Source organism: Rhyacophila brunnea, unplaced genomic scaffold (genome assembly GCF_057557595.1).
Source record: "Rhyacophila brunnea isolate RB1 unplaced genomic scaffold, BYU_Rbru_1.0 scaffold_1, whole genome shotgun sequence".
Lineage (NCBI taxonomy): Eukaryota > Metazoa > Arthropoda > Insecta > Trichoptera > Rhyacophilidae > Rhyacophila > Rhyacophila brunnea.
In genome coordinates this window covers 46,068,991-46,094,992 of record NW_028232751.1, presented here as the reverse complement: position 1 = coordinate 46,094,992, position 26,002 = coordinate 46,068,991, and the positions used below count along the sequence as shown (strand labels likewise).

General features: G+C 32.1%; 1 protein-coding gene across 2 annotated transcripts in view; it reads left to right on the top strand.

Annotated features, from left to right (window-relative positions):
• twz (BTB/POZ domain-containing protein twz) overlaps positions 1–26,002 on the top strand; it is a 114,128-nt gene that overhangs the window by 49,236 nt on the left and 38,890 nt on the right. Inside the window, exon 1 of one of the 2 annotated variants that reach the window (XM_085945213.1) lies at positions 13,486–14,068. The exons of the other annotated variant lie outside the window; for it this stretch is intronic. The gene's annotated coding sequence lies outside the window, so the exon portion shown is untranslated. Of the gene's footprint in view, positions 1–13,485; positions 14,069–26,002 lie in introns of those variants that run through there. 2 annotated transcript variants of the gene reach the window in all.

Sequence of the window (26,002 nt, the reverse complement as noted above, 5' to 3'; positions counted from 1 at the left end):
CAATTCGAAGCCGTATTTTATATGAAAATTATCAACAGTTTAAAATTTAGATTAATGGTGTCAATTTTGGATCAACGCAGGGCGAGTTAGCAGCTTTAACTGATCAGAATAACACATTTATACCTACATTTAACGCATGGTCAGTGTGCTTAGTAGGTGTGTGTTGCATGCCCAGGAACTGTGGAACCAGATGCATATGTACAACAATTGAAGAAAGCACAATATAGCTTATACATAAAAACAAAATAATCGAGATCATAGAAAAAATCATATTTTTATGGGATTACGAGATAAAAAATATGCATATACCTAAACGTAATCAATAATCATCATCAATCAAGAAAGTTCCGCCTACCAAATTTAAAATTTATCATATTATGTAGTTTTTGAGGATTTATCGTACCTAGCAATTTTTTTGACTTGTTTGTTTTTGTTTGAAAACAAATAATTACCTAAGTATGACTAGAAAAGTTTAGTGTGCACGATTTATGTCTGATTACCACAGCCTACTGGTGCATAATATATACATATATGTCGCTAGTTTCTCGTGTTGTAATTTCAAAACTTACGAACGGAAAAATACAATAATGTAGGTATGTCTTGTATTGAGTTGGTCGTATTCTCGTATCTTATTAAATATATTTTTAAGTCAACATTAAATAATCATTTAGTATCGTCACTGGTATAATATTATAGTAGGTCATAAAACAATAATTATTATTTGCTTCGTTAAATATTTTTCCCGCGTTAATATTATTATTATTCTGTCGCCCGAAGCTGGCCCGGCCTAAGTTTTGGAGTCTTGTAATTCTAAGGACAGATCAGCTAAGCGTCTTGGAAATCCTTCCATCGGAAGGGTATATTTTCCAATCGTAGCGTGGCCCAAGCATTCATTCAAAGATCAGTGTGCGCCGAGCGACTGAGTGTTTCACTTTAATCATGTATAGTAAAAATAAGAACTACGTCATTCTTGTTAGTGTTAATATGTCTCTAATAATTATCCATGCAATCGGAAGCATCATTTAAATTGAATTGAAATTGAATAATTTATTGATCTTCCATTGGCAATACATAGAGTGCAATGGCTGTCATCAATGTATTGCATTATGTAATATTGTGACTTGTGACCACACCATAAATAAAAGAATTTCCAATTAGGCATATTTTATGTTTCTTAATGAATTACGAATTATTAAAACTATCCATTATAAATAAAAATCATATTATGCTCAAGAGTAAGTACTTACGAAATTACATTTCATGTAACATACTATAGTGAACTTTATAAATTACAAATTAAAGACGTTCACAACATGACATGAAAAATAGACAAAGAAATAGTGGCTGTATTAGAAAAACGGTATTAAAAGAATGTAATGAGGAAATACAAAAATTATAAAAAAAAGTACATAGCAATACGCCAAATGTGCTTAGTACACCCTATTTTAATAATTTATAAAGCAACACCTATACTCATCATCACGTAGGTGGAATATAACAATATTCAAAGCGATTTGGTTGAACAGAGTTATTATGTAATTATAAGATTAAAGCCTTCAAAAAAGTACAATTTATAAAAAAAAATTAATTGTAGATTTATCTTTATTTCAAATTTAATCTTCGATTTAATTTTTTTAGAAATATACGAATCGGTTAATTAAAACAGTTAAATGTAAATTCTATTAAATTGCATGTCTCGTCCCTAGTGCAACTACACGGCGCATAGTGGACATTTCTGCTTTCCCAAATAATGAGTTATGGTTCTGAAGATATTTGTTGTCTAAACTTTTACAAGTATTTTTTTTATTTTAATCAGCCATATCTTTAAATATATTCACAATAATTTGAGAAATTTTGTGTATAAACCTTTGATGTCATTTACCTTCTTAACACTTTATATAAATATTGCATATACATATAACCATCGCCCAACTTCAGTCGCTTGAATTATTTTTGAGGTAATATCCAATGTCGTGGGGCAAGTTCGTGGAGGTAAATACGCCGCCCGGAAAGGGTAAAAACGCCCATGGCATTGCGTTGCCTCGTCGGAAAGGTTTACAGCGCACCGAGACTTCATTCGATGCAATCACAAATAATTTGTGCCCATTACCGCCCTACGGCCCTGATCACAATCCACGCTGACACTTCCGGTTGAGGAGCTTCGGGCATGTGATCCTCGTTCCTCATGGTTTGACAGATGCCCCGCGTGCCACTTTGCTTTGCCTAAAAACTGGGACAATAGTAATTATCCTCGCAACGATACTTGTTGTACTTAGTAAACTTCGAAAATTCCACTCATCACTGGCGAATTGTAAGAATTACTTTGCGAGTACTTAAGATATAGTTATGTCTCTACAGTATAGTACAGTATAGTTAGGTCTCTACTCTGGTAAATTTTTGTGTAATTGTACTCATAATCTTGACTTACCGACTCACAAGTCTTCGACAAAATATATATCTAGAAGTGTATTTTTCAAAACGTGTTGTTTGTTGTGATTTCGGAAATAAAACACTCGTTCAGTGACCTTCGGTATGGTACCTTCAAAAGCAATGGCAATGTTGAAAGACCTAAAGTACTAGAAATGCGATGACATTCGTTTTGTAAGAATCGAGACATACAAGTATTATGCTTACACATAAGTAAAATAAATACAATATTTTCCCTTAGCACTTTTCTTTACTTATAAATAATTTTATTGTTTATCATAATAATAGTATGAATCCCAGAGTTAAATCAACGTATTGTTATAGTAGCCATATAACGTTACAAAATGTTATAATGATGTATTTATTTCTCTATATTTTCATACCGTGTTTGCTTGACCAGATAAACAAGTAAAAATATAGATACGTATCTAATTAATTCTTTTAAGACAGAATTTTTATAGATAATGGATTGAGAAAAAATCCTCAGTACGGCTACCAAATTTAAACACAATTATTATGTAAAATCATCAGTAGTCTGATGATGAGTACCTCCGCTACACGGAAGTACATTGGAACAAGTATATGTCTGAGAGCGATTTAAGACACATATCCACATTCCAATGTACTTCCATGTAGCGGAGGTACTCAGCATTTACCCACTAACTAAATACTTTTTTCAAAATTGATTTTTTTACCCAGTCTCTCAAAAGATTACCGACTACTAATGTAGATAGTAACTTTTTAAAATTAAATTAAATTACCCTAAATCCAAGTCACATTAGATAATTGTCAAAAAATATTCATTTATTTATTAAATATCTAAAATTATGCCAAGCGGTAAAACATATACATGTTAAAAAAACATTTTTATAATATTGGAGAAAAGTACAAAGGTGTTTTTTTTTCTTTTGTATTAGATTGTGCACGTCTATATTTGATGATGTATGTCACTATTATAATATTATTAATTTTCAAATTGTAAGTATTTAGTAATTTTTTCAACTGTCGAAACGAACACAAACGTCAAAATTAAACGTTCTTTGTAAACTCTACCTTTACCGGTTTGTAGACCGCACTTCTACGGGTGGATAATCGAAGAGGTAGTTTCACGGTCCCCACGGAGAGGGGCTGACAGGGTTCTAGCTTGAAGGCCTGGTGTGGCGGGTCGAAAAGTTAAGTGAGATGAACGCTATGAATTTGCTCTGGTTTAAAAAAAAGTCGCATACGGCGCTATTTCACTTACAGAATAATAACATTTAAAAATATGTGGCAGTGCCATACAATATAATGTGGTATCATGATTGATATAATTAAACGATAATTCACGTGTATAATTTTATTTTATGATTATTTTTAGTATAGGTACCTATTTGCAAACTAACAAAATAACTACCTATTTATCCAATGTGGCGAAGTGTTGTATATTTATTGGCTACCACACAAAGGAGTCGCGATTAGTTTTCATAATATGATGCCGAGTGCCAACAGCTCTACAATTAAAGTGGATTTATTTATAAATACAAAAAAATCGAAGAACCCTTGAGTTCGACGGACTACCTACCGTTTGGGGGACACTACTGTAGGACTTTTTTTTAAACTAATCAACAGCATCTGTAAATTGTAGTCTCAGTTCAATAAAAACAAATACGTATGACTAACAAAGTTTAATGTGCACTATTTATGTCGGATTTCAACAGCCTACGTCCACCCTTCACTACTGCCTGGGGGCCCGCTTTAGTATGTGGGGGCCGTGGATAGTATAATAACGTTTGTACTTGAAATGCTTTTCAACTTGCGTTACCGGTGTTTGTGTTTTAAATCAAGGTTTATTATTAATGTATATACATTAGCGTTGATTTTAATCCTGTTTATCCGTTATTAAACGTTGTGTGGGCCAAAATATGTTTACGAGGCCCATTTTATTATTCAAATGCAGGTTTCGGCCATTAGTAAGTAGTTAAAGAAAATACTGTAGGTATGTAAAACTAAAATGACCAATATACCATAAGGTAGGTAATAAAATGAATTATTCATCGTTATTTAACTCGGCAATTATATTTTCCCGTATTATTGCAGAGATCTGGACTAATGTGTCACCCTACTGTCACAATTCATAATTGACAGTTATCTATGGCGCCTCGACTGTCAGTCAGATTTTTTAAGGTTAATATGTCGACGATAATCTTCCCACCTCAATATTATTTATGATGCGTAGTAATTATTTCTCACTTTCCTCGTATTGCTACCATAATTTTCGTAATTATTATCAGTGTAAATGATTTTCTATTTCCGATGGCGCCACCATCTATGCGATATGTCATATTCATATACATAATGTATTATGAGTCAGTGGTTTATAATATTACCACCAATTACTCGAGATTCTTTCAAACCATTTAGGTCATCGTTTCCCCCTATGGAGGGTCGCTGCTTGAATGTGTACATACAATGTTGCAATTATTGTTTTTGGTATATTATTATCTGATATCAGATAATACCCCGATATGTGTGATAAAACGAGAGAAATAAATAATATAAATAGTACAGTGATACAGAGCCGTGTCTAGGGCGATTCGGCGCCGGGATAAATGGGCGCCGCGCAATCTAATATAATTCAAAAATAAATAGACGTTCGTTTATTGTAGGTAGGTACACTTAAAATTTTAAAATTTAAATTATTATATTATTTTTTAATACTTTGTGAGAATTTAAATGTGCACACGTAGGTAATGATTTAATTGTGCATATTATGTTTAAGTTCCAACGATTAGAGAGGAGTTATATTTTTATATAAATCCTCAGGCATGATAATTCTCAATCCGCAATAAAAACATTATATTAAGAGCAACGTGAATAAAACATACTAAGTAGTAGATATAAACTGATTAAAATTTCTCGTCTACTTTCTGTATAAAATCGTAACGAACGTCTGTTTATTTCATTCGACAGTGCGGCGCGCAATTATTGTTCTGTCGCCCAGTTGTTCCATTCCCATTAGAGCATAGATGGCCAACCCGCATGCGGCCCGCTGGGTGTCAACTTTCGGCCCGCGGAGCAGTGAGAAAATAAAATAATATCAAATGCTGCTGCTAGATGTGCTAATTTCGCAAATTGAGATTCGATATTGGCTCGCTCGAACATTGTGAAATATGTTGCGATGAACAGTTAAAGAAGAAATTCCATCAGGTTGGTTTGGAAGATTTTTACAAAACATATTTTTGACAAGGAGAAATGTTTGCATTTTACAAACATGCTCTAATGATGACTTCGCTATTTGGAAACACTTACACGTGTGAACAGCTTTTTAGTCGGATGAAGCATAATATCAAATCCAGAGTGAGAACACTAATCACTGAATTAGAGCCTACCGGTAGACAGAAATCACGTGTGGTTGTGTAGGTACCATGTCACATACTAGATCGTAATATGACTACTAATACAATATATTTTCACTGAGTATATAATCAACAATAATTGCATACTTATACATACAGTATATAAACAGATAGGTCACATGTACTTATTTATTTAGTGACAATATATTTCCATAAACAGAAATTATAAGTTTAGTATATACCTATGCCACACATTATAATAACCACATGTCTTTCCGCCTATAACCTCTTCGATCCCGATGCATGAAATGTCACGGATCGTTATTAGCTATTTATTATTAGCACGGGAACGACTGTTTAACAAAAATAATGATGATATGCGTAGAAAAAGATGCGCATGGGCGATACGCGTAGTATTCACGCAAAACAACCAAAAGCCTTACTACCGTTTGAAATATTTATAATGTCGACTAAATACACAAAAACAAAAATTGCATCTTACTTAATATGTTATTCTATTTTCACTGTAACATCTAAAACATAAACAATGCGCTCATGAGAAAACAATACCTCATATGCCACAAAACACGAGATGAAGAAAACTCTAGTCACTATTGATGCTTAAAAATTCTTAATTTTTTGTATTTCACTATTAAGATCAATAGTAGAATACGAAAAATACGTGATAAATTTGATAAAATCATAGAGATTATATAGATTTTTTCATCTCATGTACAAATAGTGTCATATGGCATACGAGGTATTGTTTTCTCATGAGCGAATAATATACTCATACTATTTTGAAATGTACTAATTTTATCTGTCACATTATTTTAAAAAAATGGTCAAATATAAATCTATCTTACTTAATAATATTCATTCATATTCATTGTATTATAATGAATCCGCAATACTTTTTTTGTTTGCGTTAACGGCCCACGTGCTCGTCGTAGGTCGACATTGAGTTTTTATTCTATTTTCAAACCATGATCCTGGACACTCCTTAAACGTTGTAGATAATCTATTTATATAATTTTGAAGCCTTATTATCCTTTATAGTTATTTTAAACATTTGATGACTGCATAAAGTATTTTTATTACATAAAATAGTATTCTTTTAAACCTCTCGCTCTAATGTTTCAGAATATAGTCATATTTCGGTACATAACTGTGCAGTGGTGTTAAGATTTTTTACATTTATTAATTTTTAAACGCATTTATAAAACCATTAGTATAATTTATTACGAGATAATTTTTGTAAAATATTCACGATAAAAAATTATATTGATAATCTCCGTGATCCCAAATTTGACAAGAATTAGGCATTTTATTATTCAAAAAATCGGCAAGATTAACACATTTGAAGATAATTCTAAAGATATTTATTATAAGCTATGTCTTTGACCATTCAAGTGTGATAAACATTTTATGAATAATGATTGCTTTATAATAATTATTGACCTAAGAATAAGGTAGTATTTTTTTGAAATACGCCATTTCTTTTGTCATTCCCCAGTGGTTAAGCTACAACATACGGCCGTAGGCATAAATTGACAAACTATAATTAATGTAGGGAGTAAAATTATGTTAACGCGCGTGTTTGAACATGTACGTAACCGATTTTTTTTTTATTTTTTTTTTAAACGGTGCATGTTCAAACACGCGCGTCAATATCAGAATTGTCAGAATAAAATAGATTTTTTTTTTGGATAGGTATACCCTAATCACCTAGCGGTATGAAATATACTTTACGACCTAATCAAATATACATTGAAAAAATCATTAAAATCTGTCGAGCCGTTTCGGAGGAGTGCGACCACAAACACCGTGACACGAGATTTTTATATATATATAGATGTATTCGTTAGATTTTCTATTGGAGCTTGCAATTTTTTTTTTGCGAAATATGCAACATTTTGGCAGGCGGGGTTTTCTTGCCAGATCTAGCATTTTTCGATAGACATCTAGCTTGTGGCGTTTTTACTAATATTTTTGGATGTCTTCAACAGCTTGAAATGTGTTTAAAATACGCTAGATATTTAGTTTATTTAATTTATATCAAATTTTTGACTACTTATCAAATACCTACTTAATGCAGGTAGGTCGGTACCTGTTTTAGTAGGGTGAGAAATAAAACAACATAATTTAACACATTGAAACTATATGAGAATTCATGGCCTTGTAGTGAAATGGTATCATATAATTCAATGAGTGCTTAGGTATGTGACATCATAAGGCATAAGATATAACATAGGTTTGATGACTATTGGAATGACACTAAACGAAACTTGAAACTCCGTTGATACAATATAGGCACTTGTTGTCAATTTTTAAATAATATTTCTGTTAAAACGTGTGGTTTTTACGCGTTATGTATGTATATTTTTTCGATTTTTTCACTTTTTTTCGATACGCTGAAGGAAAAGTATTGACTTTGTTCTTGGTAGAATAAGTAAATATACTTACCTACTTGCCATTTTATTTTCACTTTGTGACTTTCTGGATTTTTCCATCGTTTTTTTCCCTACCAAATAGCTTGTATTCTTACCCCGTCTGGCATGTTTTTGTCAACGACAGTTACTAACACTTATGTATATTTGAAAACAGTTTTTGTAATCTTTCTTTTAATTAACTCTACAGTGCAGTGTGTTTCGAAGAGGTTTGTTAACAGATTTACGAGAATTAATAGTCCTCGACCTATTTGTTTCATATTCTGTTTAGCATATCCGAATACGCATTGAAACACAACATGCAAATTTAGTCAGTCGCGGGATCCGACCTTGCGATACTCGACTTGACGAGCAGATACCCAGTCACATGATCACGGACACGGTGGGCCCTGCACAAACTAAAAATACGTAATTTACCCACAATAAAATGGTTAAATATTGTAAAATCTTGACATGTTAAACGATTAAGTGGGTACCTTTTCCAGACAGGAATAAGTGCTAAATTAATGTTTTCAGTAGGCAACTACTTGGTAAACGTATTATTTTTATAAAACAAAGTGGGTAGGTAGTAGGTAGATATATTTTTAAATAATCATGCTTTATAATTTGTGAATTTTCGTTATAATTAGCGACTATAAATAATGGCGAATTGTTTAGTTCGAGGAAACAGTAATAGCTGGTTTCGACAGGTGTTTAAAAATTATCTCTGTGATGAATTAATTTGTTTTCATTCTACGAATCAGACTATTTCCAGTTTTTACTGATATTAAAATATAAATGCTATTATTTTTAATATCCAATACGCTCTGTTAAATATCGTCACGAGTTTGTGTGCATCGTTATCTGGACATTTTTCTACTCTTCATAGCTCGGTCTACTCTACTCGTTTACTAATTCTTCGCCGCCAAATATTTTCGTAGAATTAGTATTTAGCGGATGTTAATAATTAAGGGTGCCCTGCGGGCATTTAGTGCCCTTGGGTACCATTGTATCAATAAATTTGTCCACTCGTCTAGCAAGTTACGACTTACTATACGACGTACTCTTGTCCATTTATTTATTTTGTGGTCTTTCCACATTATGCCCAACATGCACCCTTCGATGCCTCCATTAGGCTATTATTAATTATTTTATTTATATTAAATTAAGGATCAATATTTCATGTACTAGTGGCGAAGGGTGGAGGTAGGCTGTTAAGATCAGACATAAATATTACACATTAAACTTTGTCAGTCGTTCATATTTGTTTTTATTGAACTAATACTACAATAATTTACAGATCATGTTGGTTAGTTTTTAAAAATTAATTAAACCTTGCCTAAACTAAATCATAATAGTTTTGGTATGTTATGGGGAATTCGACAAAATAGTGCACACTTTTTCATTGATACTTATTTGTTTTCGTTGATATATGATGATATTACACATGTTGTTGGATATTTTTGTAAATTCATTAAGCCCTGCCTAACCAAATCATAGTAGGTATATAAAAATATTTTTCTATCTATAAAATACCCAAAATTATGTGTGGTTTAATGGCACAATTTTAGATAATAGATAGACGAATACTTTTTGACTATTATATTATGGCATGGTTTTCGCAGGGTTCAATTGAATTTTAAAAACTAACCTAAACCATCTGTAATTTATAGACTAAGTTCAATGAAAACATATATGTATGACTGACAGTGTTTATTGTGGACTATTCATGTCGGATCTTAACAGCCTACCTCCACACTTCACCACTGTCATGTTGGCACTGGCGATAGCACACATTAGTTGGACAGATTACGCTTTTGGTAAATTGGGAGGTTATTTTTGATGATACTATTCGGCACTGTAAAATTTGGTCATACCTATATGAACAGATGTGAAATAAAAATGAGACCTGTATTTCCAAATACCGACCAGCCTAAGATGCAGTATTTGTGGTAAACGAGGTTTTTGTGTTTCAAGCAAAGCCTGAACAAAAACGATGCATGAGTGCGAGTGAGAAAGTATTCGGCACCCTTACAATCTCTGCGACACGCGCTAGAGTAAGATAAAAGGTCTACATATTTGTGAGCTAGTTTCCAAAAGTATCGCCATCAAATCGGGGCGAAACGCTTCACATAGCGTCGATAACTTGCGAGCTCGAGTTGCTAAAATTGATATTTTTTGTGTTAAACATAAAGTCAATGTTAAATATTTTTAGCTAATTAAGTAGAAAAGATGGTTCTGTGTGTTGTCTTAAAATGTGGTAGCCGTACTGATAAGCAAGAAGATGGTATTACGTTTCATAGGTAAGTTGATACATGTTCGTGATAATTTTAATATCAGTGACCTAGTGTTTCTTTAAAATAACTTAAATTATGGATATCTTTACTTAATGGTTGCATTTTGACCGCCTAAAAATACTATATAACGTAAAAAAAAATAGAAAATTATATTTTAATTCTGAGCATCTAGTACGAGCACTTTGGGCGAGCACTAGCGAAATGGTCTATGGTCTCGTACATTTGTAGATGAATGCGTTCGCTCGCCCACAAACCATACGCAAGGCACGCGGCTTCATTTAGCAATGCAACGGGTGGCGTCTAGATGTATCTATAGTCTAAAGTTTCAAGAGTAAATGTTTCCTTATCCGCTATTTTCTTTTTTCCAATTTATAAAAATTTAGACATACCGGCATTTATTTATATAATTTTAATTAGTACACTTTTAAGGATGACCGGTAGCCTCGCATGCAGTAAAATTCATATAACAACAGAGAGGTAAAAACGCTGTGTGTTATGTGGCGACAAGGCACATTATGACATCATGAAAAGGTTCCTTTACTCAAGCATATGTATTCCATATAAACCGCATGTAATTTTGTCAGTGTCTCCACACAATGACCCATGGAGAAATACACCTATGTTGTCACTTACCTTGCTGACTCTCGTGTCGATATTACTCACTGACATACAAATTTGGCAGGGCATGGTGGCGTGAGATAAGATGTTTACACATATAAAAGTAGAGAATTCTACAATGTCGAGACCGTATATTTAAATATATACGCATAATGGTATCAAAACGTGATAAGTGCCGGTCCCGTTAATAAAGCATTCTCGACCGAACTCGTTCTTTTCGAACACCTCGTTATGTATTCATTTCCTGCGGGCTACCTCGCGCGGCAATGCTGTATTTCACAGTTGAAGTATGAAGTTTTATTTTTTCCTCATATAAAACAGCCCGCTGTAAGTCAGAAATTAACAGCCGTGGGCGCCTCTATGTATATCTACTATGTAACTGTCCGGGACTGGAGCCCCCGGCGAATCATGCAAACAGCGCCCCTGCGTTACCCCCAGGGCGGATCTACATTTTTGATAGGCACACTAGGTAAAGTAAACTTTCGCCTCATTTTGCGTTCGATGTTTTCAACCGTATTTTTGAACAGAGCAGCCGAGTTATTACCAAAAATGAAATATATAATACATAGGTAGGTAAGTATATATATATATACCTACTGATACATTTATGTTGGCTTGAAACAGAGATAAATACTAAAACCATTTAGGCAGACTTCTTTTTATTTTAAATCATGTCGAAACAAGCTATGATTATGCATTTTTTTCTATTCATACTTTTATACAATATATAATTACTTATTTTAAAACAAAATATAAAAGATAAATACATAATATAGAGCTTCATTCGATGCTCTCGTGTTTTATTTATGATGTTACTAAATAGTAAATACTAATGGTAACACTTTACTTTATTGTAGGTATCTATTTTAAAATTAATCTAAATTTTGTGCAAACTAAGCAGCATTTAAAGTTTCAACTACTTAAGTATATATTATGTGTAAGGTCATGCCCACGATGACCGAGCAACTTACTCGATGGCTTATAATGTCGTGGGTGCCGGGCTCGAATCCTGAGCTTGGCAAATACACATACTTATGTATTATTTTTCAATTTGTGTTTGGAGTCAGAGTATGGATCTAATATGTTGAGCAACTGGCTAACATCCATTTCTCATAGAAACAAACCTCCATTCTGTGAAGGCTCATAATATTGAACCCATTCGTATCGGGCATTGTCAACAGAAAAAAGGTCACAATTATTTTCTTATTATTTTCAATTTATTGAATTGTAGATGAACCAATATGAGTTTGGTCGAATTCATACCATAAGTCAAATTCAACAAGTTAATAGCATAAAACGTTTACGCACATTAAATTGAAATAATATCCTAATTAGAATTTTGTCAAAGAGATTGAACTTCTACAAAAGAGGGGTTAATATAAAGTTTTTGGACTATTAATAATAAAAGGAGCCTTAAAATGAATGCAGAAACATTAATTGTCATAACTAAAATTGCCTTAGAACAAAACACTATGCAGTAACATCGTCCTTAGGAACACGTTGTCTATGGTTCACCTCGTCTTAAAAGCGCCGTTCGTTTTTTCTATTGAAAATAATACCATATTTAAAATTTCTCTTTCCTATATTTTAGGTAAATTATTTTGTAATTGTTAAACGATGGCAAAAATGTGACAACTGCACTTTATAAATGCTATAACTATAAATACATAATGAATATTTAACTATAATACTCTTATGTTTCCGTTATTTTATTTTATTATATTTTATTTTATTTCCGTAGAGGCACCGCAAGATATATTTTTAACATGGTAACACTAGCGTCAAGTGTCATTCTGTCTGGGATCTTGTATTTCTGCGGATTGACGTATAAAAAGTAAAATAATATTCTGCATGTACATGCCAAACGAATTAACACTATCAATATCCATATTGAGATAAATTGTTAAATTGGTGATTTGATGTTAATTAATGAGTGTAATGACTGTTTTATAGACGGGCGAATTTATTTTGACAGCAGCTGTCAGTGGTAAATGGTAATACAGAAGGGGGCGTGTTCATAACAAAAGTAGGAGGACGCTCTACAGAATCGGCCTTGAGAATTGAAAATATGATTTTTTTACATGTGGTCCATAATAACTGGTCTACTAGTTAATATAAAAAGGTTGCCGCCAATGTTTGTCTCAATAAACTCCCTCCAAGTGAAGTGAAGCTATGGGGTGACCAAAAAATAGTACTTTCTAATAAATGTTACTAAATTCAATATGTTTATCAGTTCTTTGGTGTCAAGTATTGCAACTGATATGATGGATATGATAACTTTTTTGATTATGTGTTAGCCACGATATAAACTTAATAATATAATATTAATAACTTTTTAACCTGAAATTGTCCGAGAACTAAATATACGAAGGATGTTGACATACATATCTACCTACATTTTTATTTCATGTGCTATCCAAAAAACATTACTAATGAATAGTGCTTATTTGTAATGTTTAGGACCTACATATTAAAAATAATAAGTATTGTTTAATTCTAATGCATATTTTTTAAAACGTAGAATTTAGTGTCTGCCTATTATAAAAAGAAAGTGACTTTTTATTGCCTGCGCAACTTCACTTTTATACTAGTGAAACAAGTGGTAGGTAAAGCCAATGGGCGAAATAATTTATATCATGAGTGCCTAAAAATAATTATTAACATACAGTCACTCAATGACATTAATATGGACGAAGCATCTAGAAAATAAAATGACACTCACTTTGTGTCGGGTCTGCCGGATGGCGAAATTCATATTTTAATATCGGTATCCTACGCTCAAATGAACATTCTGCTTGCAAGCGGTCTGGCGACACCGCTGGGTCTGCCCATACAAAATTTCTGACTGTCAGGTTTTGACTTCACCGTTATTATTGTGTTACAAAATGCCAATGTGCCTAGTTAAAAATTGTAAAAAAATCTACTAAACACTCCAAGAAAGATGGGATATCACTTTGCATGTGTTAGTATTATTTATTATTTATAAAATGCCATTTTAAGATATTGATGAATGTTTATTCAATGCAATTGAATGACAGGAACCATTGGACAGTCAGTCGCCTGTGATTCGCTGAGCTCACTGGCGTCTAATCTCCGAGAAGTCGTAAGTAACCGAGAATCTGTTTCTAACGCAATGAGTCATGACACTAATACGCTATTACAATAAAGGTTATATTACTATAAATTCTCGAAGCTTGTATCGCATAATGGAAACGGATACGTCAATGGTCACGTGACATCTACCTATACATCTGTGAATGACTTTCATGCACAATTTCTCGTGCGCGCCGGGTATGAAGTGAGTTGTCCATTTAATATGTCAGTCACTAGACACATTATTTTTTTATTAATCCATCGACTGGCGGGCATATAAAAAATGACTGTCACTATAAAAAATGTCTAACAGGGCTGCCGACGCAATTAATTATATTGTACTTTTTAAATTTAATTTATAATATATTTTATTTAAGTTTTGTGCATCTAATGCCGGGTCCACACTGGCGCAAAACAATGTCGCGCGACAACCTCGATAAATTTTACGATAATTATCATAATGGCTTAAAAAAATTTACGATAATTATCATACTTATCTTAAAATTTAACGAGGTTGCCGGCGACATGTTGCCAATTTGGACCCGGCATAATATCCACTGTGGTTCACGTAGTGGCATGTGCCTGTTTTTCTGGTGTCAACTAATTCAAAAAGTAAACACCCATAATAGAATTTTTCCAGTTTTGGTTGCATTATATTCCAACTCATTTCCGATTTTAACAAACCTACGAATAAAAAAAGACAGTAAGGAACACAGTGATTCATCGCAGTAAAAACTGGCAACCAAATTCGCCATTTTGGAAAGCGACGATTTTGCGTAAACAAATATCACGTGGTCTGCACGTGTGCGGTAAACTTCGTATGTGTTTGTAATTTTGTGTATTTTATGTTTGTGTATCATGCATTGTCGGCCATATTTTCCGGCCTTTCTGATTGCCGTGATTTTTTATTCGTAGAAACAAACAGCATTTTCTATTAGTTATAAAAAATCAACTTTGAACTTTAAGCCGTGCTCACTCGTGAATGTAATTCTTCATTTAAGTAAGTATATATAAATTTTGATGTTATCTTGCAGAGAAAACAGTTATCTGACCTTTTCACTATATTATATACATGTAAATATAATGTTTTCAAATAATTGATATGGATTATATAATATATTCCATCGTATTATTTTCTCGAAATCATAAAGATACTATAATAGTATTTGAGTATCAACCTATGTTCAATTTGAATTGGGTTATAATAATAATATACCCGTAGATATATCAATAGTATGTTTGCCACGATATCCACCCAAGTTATCAGTATGTACTTGCACAGGTTTGATTAAAAACTATGATGAAATTAACATTTTACAAATATTATATTATTTTGACAGCCCTGTTTTCTGATCAGCGGACACGTGCATGTGTTTATCAAATAATAATGTAAGATTGTCCACAATAATAATAATATAGAAGGTCGACAATAGTAATAATAATGTTTTTTTTTTTAAATAAAATCTCCGATGATTAGTGATTTTTGCCAAAAGATCGATTTAAATAAACGTGCGTACGACGCCGAGGTCCATTTCATAATAAATTATATTTGAATACCGAGCTCTTTAGCCGCCCGTTAAGGATTCTTTAACTCTATAGTCAGTATAGTCTATAGTTAAGTCATCCTTTTCGGCAACTTATCCTTAAGATCGAAAAATTGGATTGTGCATTAGGCTTTTATGCATTACTTATATGTTATGAATGACATTTGAAAATATTTAGCAAACGCATTAAGTTAGCATTACTCGCAGGATTTTTCAAGTAAGTAATAATGCCGAAGTATATTATATAATATAATACCAGGGAGCTTAGAAATAATGGGAACTGAAATACCTAACAGGTAAGGAGGAGCAAGCAACCGATCTCGAGTAATGAAGAATACGGGATAAATTTAATCACGTGTCAAGAATACGTCATACGTCGAATACTCACAACTGCTCTCGGTTTATGCATTGACTCTCATTTAATAGTGGTGTATTACACACACTATTGGACGTTTATAATGCATGGTTAATTGTCGTAGGACAGTCACACATTCAAAACCCTGCGTCAAAATTTACTGTATTGGTGAATAGCATATCGGAATTCTATTTATTATCTGTTCTGTGTAAAATACATATTATTAATAATTATTGCTTATCGACACGTCGCGACGGATTCTCTTCACATGCCCTGCAAATTGGCAGTTAAGTGGTGTTAAGTTCTCTGCAAATAAACATGCAATGCAAAATAACTTATCCAATGATTAATATCAGTGATCATTTTTTGCTTCAATATCATTCATTTAGGCTTTATCCCCACAGAAGGTTTTTTTAAAAAAAAAACATTTGGGTTAATACGAGTATTTTGTAAAACAATTCTATCAATATCTTTTTCAGACCGCTTTAGTAACCACGATTAAAATAGTAAATTCATTCGATATAATAAATAATTAACACATTTTTTTCACGAGAAATGATTGTTAACTATTTGCATAATCCATTGGCTCTTTGCAGTGGATTGATTAAACACTCGTGGAAAAAAAACCGAACGCGGACGGAACTGCTGGAACTCGCTCTACCAATTCTATTGCTGTGGATACAAACCATTGCGTTGCGTTGAATACATTGTTTGTTAATAAAATGATAATGACAATCTGCTAATGACGTTTTGCTTTGGTGACTTTCTTAACCACTATTCTTGATTATACTTATTTGTTAATTGAAGCGCTTAGTTTCAAAGCTTTAGCTGCTGTTTTAAGTAGTTCTGAGAAAAATGATTTTAAGTACCTAGTTTTGATAAAAATGATTAAAACTGATATCTATTAAATCTGTGAAATTTGTTTATTTATTATTTAACTCGTACATTCTAAAGAGTATTTTGGCTTATACATTTTAGGAGTATTTGAAAAGCACACCCAACCATTTTGGCGGGTTTTGAAATTTACCCTAATTTTTATACTCCCATACGTATTGACGGTTTTTGACATTTTTTAAAGTTCAATCTTTGGCTACCATATATGTAACCAAAATGTTCATCTAAATACATATCTAACTCAAAATTTTTGAAAAACCGTTTTAGGGGATTTAAAACTAAGCTTCAAGTAACATAATGTTGTCTAATTATATTAAAAAAGATTTTAATAAAATAACTCACATGATGCGCCGTTATATCTATGTGTGATAAATAAAGGTCAAAGTACATTTTAATATTAATTTGCTACAAACGTGAAATAAATTTAAAAAATCAACCTTTTTTCCAGTTTCGTTTTCATACTTAATACATAAAATCCTTATCACCGCAGATGATGGTTATTTTTCAAATCTTTTTCTTTGCTCCAAAATGGCCTATATTGACAAACCAATACTCTTTGACGACACTATTGACGCTACAGCATTATCAAGTGATGGCAACTTGTACATAGTGGTCCTGAAATAGTTGGCAACTCAAAGGAACAAGGTAGGAAATGTTTTAGTCATGTTATTTAGGTATATCTACTTTGTTGGTGCATCAAATTTCAAATGCAACTTTTCACTTAACGCGTTTTAGTTTGAAAAGGATTGACGGGATCTGTTTTTGAATGTCTCAGTGTCGCACGCAAGAAAAGGGTCTAAAATTCCTATTAAGTATTAATTGTTATCAATACATATTGCGAATATACTAGGAATTAACTCTATATATCCCAAGTACCCATTTACTATTCAAGCAAATATTTCTTGATAACTACTTATTTACGTCGTTAAGTCAATCAAGTTATGTATTTTCAATGAAGAATGTTACGTTAATTAGATATCGATTATTATTTTATGAATTCATATAATATAATATTTACAAATACATATCGTGGGTTACTGCCAAAAGTTGGTAAGTCTCGAAAATTTGAAAGTTTGATATGCCCCCTGAAATTGATTTTTTTTTCTAGCGTAAGTAACATATTTATATAATATAGACACACAATCCGTTGTTAATTCTAAATACCTAAATTATCGACTAACCAAATTTTGGTAGTAGCCCCACGATATGTTATACTTCTTTCTCTCTTTTATCTGTGCGAAGAACGAGACAAAGAATGATAGTATGTAATTCATTTCTCTAAAAAATATTTATACAATTTTACTTTAAATACTACCTAACGTACTCATAATTTGTGTTTTAATTACATACGATTTGTATCACTAACCAAAACTTGAAGGTTAGCGCTCCATGATTGGGCAAGCTTATTCAGTTCTAACTATAATAGGTAACTTGAAAGTTGTAGTATTTGCATTCTACCACAATATACCACAATAACAATAACATGTTTGTAGTTTCATCTTGAGATTATTAAAGTACGTATATATCTATATAATATGTAATTACATTCAGTGTCTCCAGTAACCGAAAAAAACTATTTTATTACTTACTTGAATAAATAATACATTATGTATGACGGAGTTCACTCATTTATTAAATTTGAATTAATGTAAAAATTTGACATAGTGTCCAAAATGTATCGGGTTAAATTCGTTACTGCGTTGTTTAAATTTAAAATTGAAACCTCAAATGAAAACTGAGAAAGACATTATATGTTTAATCATTGTCTCACTAATATTTAAGTTTGACCCCACTGGCGAAAATTTGGGGGTCACGCTACTGATTATAATTTATTCACGTCATAAACTAGGAAATTCGAAGGCTCTCAAATCGCCTGGAAGTGTTCTTCCGTTGGCTAACTGCAAAGTTTGACAACCGCTGTCCGCAGCATACCTCCACGTAACCATAATTATGTAGCTTAACATTGTGATAGGTTTAACATTTCGATAACTACTGTGTTACGGTAAACGTTATAGGTTTTATGAATGCTGTACTTGCTGATATTATGTGTCTTTCATGTTTTAATTCACCAAGTTGCAGTGTACAATGGCCAACACGTTTTTGTACTGGTTTAGTTGCCATCCATTCGCTCGATTTTCTTTCAGTGGGATAGTAAATACTGACCCCCCCCCCCATAAACAAAAAGACGCTTTTTGCCAAAGTCACATTTTGATTTATGGTATAAGCAAAAACCAATATATTTTCAATCGATGCTGTGTTTTTGTTTAGGAATCTCGTTAAACTGTCATCTTGTTTAGAATAACTAATGTTTTCGTAAAAAAAACGAAAAAGAATAATATCTCGATTTTTATACTGAAATACATTTTATACTGCTTTTGACTTTATGTCAAATGGTTCAGAATTTCACTGTACACTAACACTTTTAGTCAAAAAGCTGCCTTTGATCTGCTATGATAGGTATGCCAGTGGCGAAGAGTCTCTATTGGAGGGAGTTAATTTATAGGTGACCAAAAATAATAGTCGACATCTGTACATAAGCTCTAAAATTATATGAAATGTATTATCGATAATTCCATAATTCGACAGACAAAAATGTTAAAATAGCTAATGCAATACTTGGGTAATACGCTAAATTTTCGCAATTAAACAATTGTTTTAAATCTAGACATTAGATCAGTGTTTCCCAAAGTGGTGATACCGCACCGCCTACTCTGCTGGAGCAATCCAGAGGGCGATTGAGGGGGGGGGGGGGAGTAGAATGTAAAGAAGGGGGCGGTGGAGCCAATTTAAAAAAGTAATTGCAGTCGTTTTAAAAATGAGATATTTTATAAATATATAGGTACCAGTCATTGACTTTGTGGTAATTCTTGTACAATTTAGAAAACACATAATTCATCATGTTAACTGAACAAAAATAACACTTGTTACACGACGATAGTTTTGATATTTTCGGACATTATCACATTATTTGATCATAAAATGTAATCATATTTAATCATAAGAACTAATTCGCATGCATCTATTGATATATATATTTAACAATTATTTAACTCATGATCAAAGACGGATCGATAGGATTAATCTGAAAGTGAAAGACGTGACTTCGAGTCCCACTAGGTCCAACTTGTTTCTAATATAATTTCTAGGTTTTTCAAAAAAAAAAATCCAACTTTCTTAAACCTTGTCTATAACAGTATTGATTAAAGATATATATGATATTTGCTACTGTTATAGTACTGCGAAAATGCACATATCAATCTATACTTAATTTAATGTAATTTTATGCAAGAATGCGAAAATGAGTTAAGTATATTTATTTATTTAGAATATTTAGATTATTAAGAATATCACCTTTGGCGTCCAAAAAGTGTCAGTCAGAATAATTATTGCATGGTGATGTTACAACTTATTCTTTGAAGGATAATTAATGAAAATTATATGAATTAAAACAGAAATAAATGGTTTTTCAAATACCACTAAAAAGCACTCTGGAGTAGGGAATCCAATCCCGAGCCAAAATTCTGATCCTGGGATTTCGGGATTACAATTTGACAATCCCGGGATACCGGGACTGATCCCAGGATTGGCATTTTTCCATAGTAAATATATTTTTTTTATATTTACAAATAACATTGATAAAATCGGTCAAAAATAAATCTAGTATAATTTATACTATTTAAGACATTTTTATCGTTAATATTGTGTACGTTCAATCTTGAAAATACATAAGTTTGATGGAGTCAATAATATTGTAATGAAAATAATAATGTGAATTTAATATGAGATTGGTGTTTCTTATAGTAAAGACTTAATGAATGGGTTAGCGAGATTTAAAATAGTAAAGCAAATCGTGGTGTATGGCCTTTCCGCTTCATACATCTAATTAGTCAGCCAAATATGAAACTGCCGTAAAACGTATGAGATCATGGTGGAAATACTTTGTTAAAAGTGCGAAGCATTGTTTTTTTCCAATCTTTCTCATTTTTATTAATTTATGTGAAAACATAAAATGAATCGGCAACTTACATATGGGTATAAATCAAACTTCATTCAAACTCCGTTTATTTCTAATTTAGTTATTTGTTATTAAAAGTATTTTTTCTGTTATATTTTCGTTTTTAGTTGATTTTCCATAAAAATGATAAAAAAATTAATCCCGGAATCTTCGGGATTATGTTTACCAATTCCAGGATTCATAGGTATCGAAAATAGCCCGGGATCCCGGGATTGGAATCCCTACTCTGGAGTCTGGACACTAATAATAATGTTTGTGCATGTGGATTTTTGTGGCGGCAAAGGTTTACAAATAACTGTTATGCAGGTACCAATGTATTCTTAATTTGTATGCGGGTAGAATTCAGAGTCACATTTTTAACAGAACCTACATTTGACTGATAACCTTCATTTTAAATAATCAATACGCATCTAAGAACATTAAAAAATATAAGTATATATATTTAATTAAAAAGCTAAATATTGTTATTCTTTTACCTACTTAATATGTGCATTTTGGTAAAACAAATTTTGATTTTTTTATGGTTTTGAACGTATTCTATAAGTTTAACTTTTATTTAAGTAAATTTAAAAATTAATGATTTTTATAAAAAAAAATATGTAGGTATCTATTGACTTGATTTTTTAAAGTCATCAAATCGAGCTTTGATGCTGTCACAATGTACTAATGAACTTATCAAACTACATTTTAATGATAAACACATTCATAAAATAGGATGTAATAATAAAAATAGTTTTCCTACAAAATTGCGTTGTATATACTTAAGTCAGCGATTTCCAAACTGGGAGGCGCGAAGTGCTGCAAAGGGAGGCGCGAGAAGTTTAACACAATTAATGTAGCCATTTCTGCGCCAGATACATGAAGTAAACAAAAATCTATTTACTGATTTATGATAGAATCCATTTGTCAATGAACGATGGTGAATTTGGATTGACTACTATTGAAATTCATTTTGCTAATAATAATTGTTTATTAGCAAAATGTTAATAATTACATTCATAGCATGAAAAACAAATTAATTTAAAAATGAATATAATATAAGTAGTAAAAGCTTGCTTATTTTTATATATTTGTTTCATTTTTGTATTAGTACCTACATTGTTGACTATTTAGAAAGTTGTCTGTATTATTTAATAAAATAAAGGGGGGAGGTGCCAAGATTTAATTTTTTTATAAGGGAGGCGTAGTAACATTGAGTTTGAAAACCACTGTAAAAATTACTTAACTTAAGTAGTTTTTTTCTTCTAAATTATAAGTTTATTTTTAGGTTTAAACAAAAATAAAAAATCTTTTCTATGTTTTCAGACACATAGGTATAGTTATTTTCAATGAAAATTATCCATAAAACGTATTGAATAGAAGTTTTTAAATTCCCGCGCAGAGGTTTGAATTTCGAAAATATTCCAACGAAAAACCATTCGGAGAGGACGTGCTTATACCTAGTCAAGTATTGTCAATCCCCATGGTATGAGATTAGAACGAAGGGCTGTGAAAAAGCGGACCGCGGCCTGAGGCGGGGACGGATTCGCCTCCAGGGTTGCTTCTCGGGTGTACCGACGTAGACGAATGCCGTGGGCGCCGGCGCAGGGCCGCCTCGAACCAAGAAAATAATAATCCACCAAAGAATATTGTTTTTTACTTATACGCCAGTTATTTAATATATGTATCAGTGGCGAATGGTGGAGGTAGGCTGTTAAGATACGCCATAAATAGTGCACATTACAATATGTTGTCAGTCATACTTATTTGTTTTCTTTGAAATAAGACTACAATTTACATATTATGGTGTTGGTTACTTTTTCAAATTCAATTAAACTCTGCGAAAACCAAGCCATAATAGCCAAAAAATACTCGTCTCTATAAAATATGTATTTAAAATTATGCAATTAAATCATATATCTTTGGATATTTTATTGATACTTAGAATAATATTCTATTTTTTATCTATTATAGTTTATAGGGCATAAACGAACCAACAATATGTGTAATAAATATGTATTCTTAATCCAACGAAAACAAATAAGTATGAATGAAAAAGTGTGCACAATTTTGTCGTATCGCCCAAAGTATACCAAAACTATTATGGTTTGATTTTGGCAGGATTTATATAATTTTTTAAAACTAACCAACACCGACTATAAATAATTGTAGTATTAGTTCAATAAAAACAAATACGTATATCTGATAAAATTTAATGTGCACTATTTATGGTGGATCTTAACAGCCTACCTCCACCCTTCGCTACTGCTTTGTATAGGCCAGTCAAGTCTTGCAAAAATGTATGGGCGTTGTTGTTGTCAGAGGTATGGAGTTGAAATATAGCAGAAATGAGCCGTTGATCATACATTTCTGTGTCTGCATCAGGTCTCGAAATGGACCGGAACGCACCGGAGCGCCGTTCCGGTTCATAAAATCTCCAAAATTGTCGCTCCGTCTCGTGGAAATATTAATTTGACCGTATGAGCTAGATATGCCATATAATAAAAAATCTAACAGACTTATTTTTTATAAAATACATATACAATTAGATAACAACGTTAATATTTTCATAAAATTATCGAGCGCTCCGGTTCGTGAAATTTTCCATTTCGAGCGCTGGTCTGCATAAACGATGCATTAATATTGATGCGTAAGTAGAGATATTGTTCTATTCCGCAGATGTTTATTGTAAAAATGCATTTGGTATGTAGGTAAGTACCTACCTACTTAAAAGTGAATGCCTATATAACAATAAGGGCACAGTGCACATTACAAATTGTATATTCAAGACGTTAACAAAATTGAGTGAAACATCAATGATCAGATGATATATTTTTTTACCATGTCCGATCCTAATACCTATTATATGGGCCTCCGCAGAGTGGAGGTTTGTATTAACAGATTTTTTTTTACGATAAATGTATGTTAACCACTTGCTCAATCTATTAGGTACATACTGTGACTCCAAACATACATTGAAAAACTATATTTTGTGTATTTACCAGACCCAGGATTCGAACCTGGGACCCACAACATTATAAACAGATGCATTACTAATAATGAAGTAATAAACTAAAAATAATCTATGTCGCTATATATTTGTGCCGGGACGCTAGTTGAATTGAGAGGTGAGATTACGATCTGAGAATAAGTTAATCAAGATGAAGGTAATATGTGCATTTAAAATTTAAACAATGTTCGATCACATAGTAAATAATATGTCATTGTGATAGGTGAGGGGGGGGGGGCTTATTAGGCCAGTGATTACTAGATATTTAATAAGTTATGTCGTCTATACCAATGTTTCTTAACCTTTCTACATCCGCGGACCACAAAAAAATAAAAATAAATGTTTTGCGGACCATCAATATTGGAATAAAGCAATTTATATAATTGATTTTTAATTCAAAACAATTAATTTTGCAACACAGTGTGCTGATATTACAATATTTTAATACATAATTATATTAAAGCAGACAGTAACAAAAAATATAATTTAAAAATTCATAAAATACAACATAAAATTAGATTGTTTATCGAAATTAAAATTAAATATAAGCTTTTAAAAATGGATACTAACTATTTTTGAACTGCAGAAAATTTTTGCAGCCCACTCAAAAATCTTCGCGGACCACCGGTTAAGAAACTGCTCAATTCTGAATTTGTGATTAACAACCATTCCTCGTAAAAAATGTTGATATAAAATTCTGGATAGGCGGGGATTTGCAATGACCACATTTATGAAAACGTGGATAAATTTAATTTTTAACTGTTTAAAGCCCATATGTGTACACGAAAGTTTTATATACATATCCATAATATGTCGTGAGCCAAATACTACAAGGTTCTAAGTGTTCGTCCTTGAAAAAACAAACCCAACAATGAAGTAGTATTCTAAGCTGCTTCATTGTTACTTTTGTTTCTCCAAGGACAAACACTTAGAACCTTGTAGTTCTCCACTCGCGATGTCTATAAGGAAGGGGGTGGGTTGTTTAAGATGATCCTTTAAAAATTAAATTACCAGATGAAATTACGCCATCTATTTTTTGTTTTTGTTTTTATGCCAACAATTATTATTACTTTGAAATTTGATAAAAGTATAAATAAACATCAAGATGCATCACGTCAAAGTTTTTTTTTTTAATAAAAACTGTGATGGAATTTTCAATCTATACTTTATGGCGACACTTTGTACGTGACTGTTTAGTGCTTTTATATTAATTAATTTACTGATTGAGTCATGGTAATTTATTATGCAGTGGGTTTATTATTAAAATCTATTTTTCACGTTATTGGAAACTGTGGAAATTGTCTGGCGTGCAAACAAGCCTTTGTTGAATGGGCATTAATATTTACTAAATGCGTCCCTGAGGAGCTTATGTCGGTTGTATTATTGTAATTTATTATTAAGCACGGTCAGTGGTGGACTGCCAACTTATTGAGGAGAGGGTCTCAATAAAATAATGGGGATCCAATTGGTATTTTAAGGGATATAAGTAATCATCGTGTGTATGGATAGCTTTATGATTTATGTAGGTACGTTATCTCCAATTTAAAAAAAATGTTATGTGAGCCGAGATCGACAGAGAAAGTTTCCAGAAGCGCTTATTAATGTGAAAGAATTTATTTGTAGTAATATGAAATAAAATGGACTGCATGCGTAAACCCACATTTTTGGTCTTTGGATCATAGGTGATCAGCCAAATAATACAGTGTTTTGTTTTAACATAATTTTTGCCCAATTTGAAAATACAGAAACATACTTATTAGAAAAAATCCTAGAAAAATTGTTAAAACTTACATCTTCCACTGTCCGGATGAGTGCACTTATATGTTTACCCATTGCTACCTGTTTTCTGATTTTTTTTGAGTCTTTTGAAGTTATGCTTCTTTTGGGACGTAGTGAAATTGAAAAACCGTATTGAGAAACAGTTACGGAAGTGGAAATGACGTCGGCCGCGTATGGTTCACCTCGTCATAAATAGATTCGATCCGTTTTTCTATTGAAAATAATAC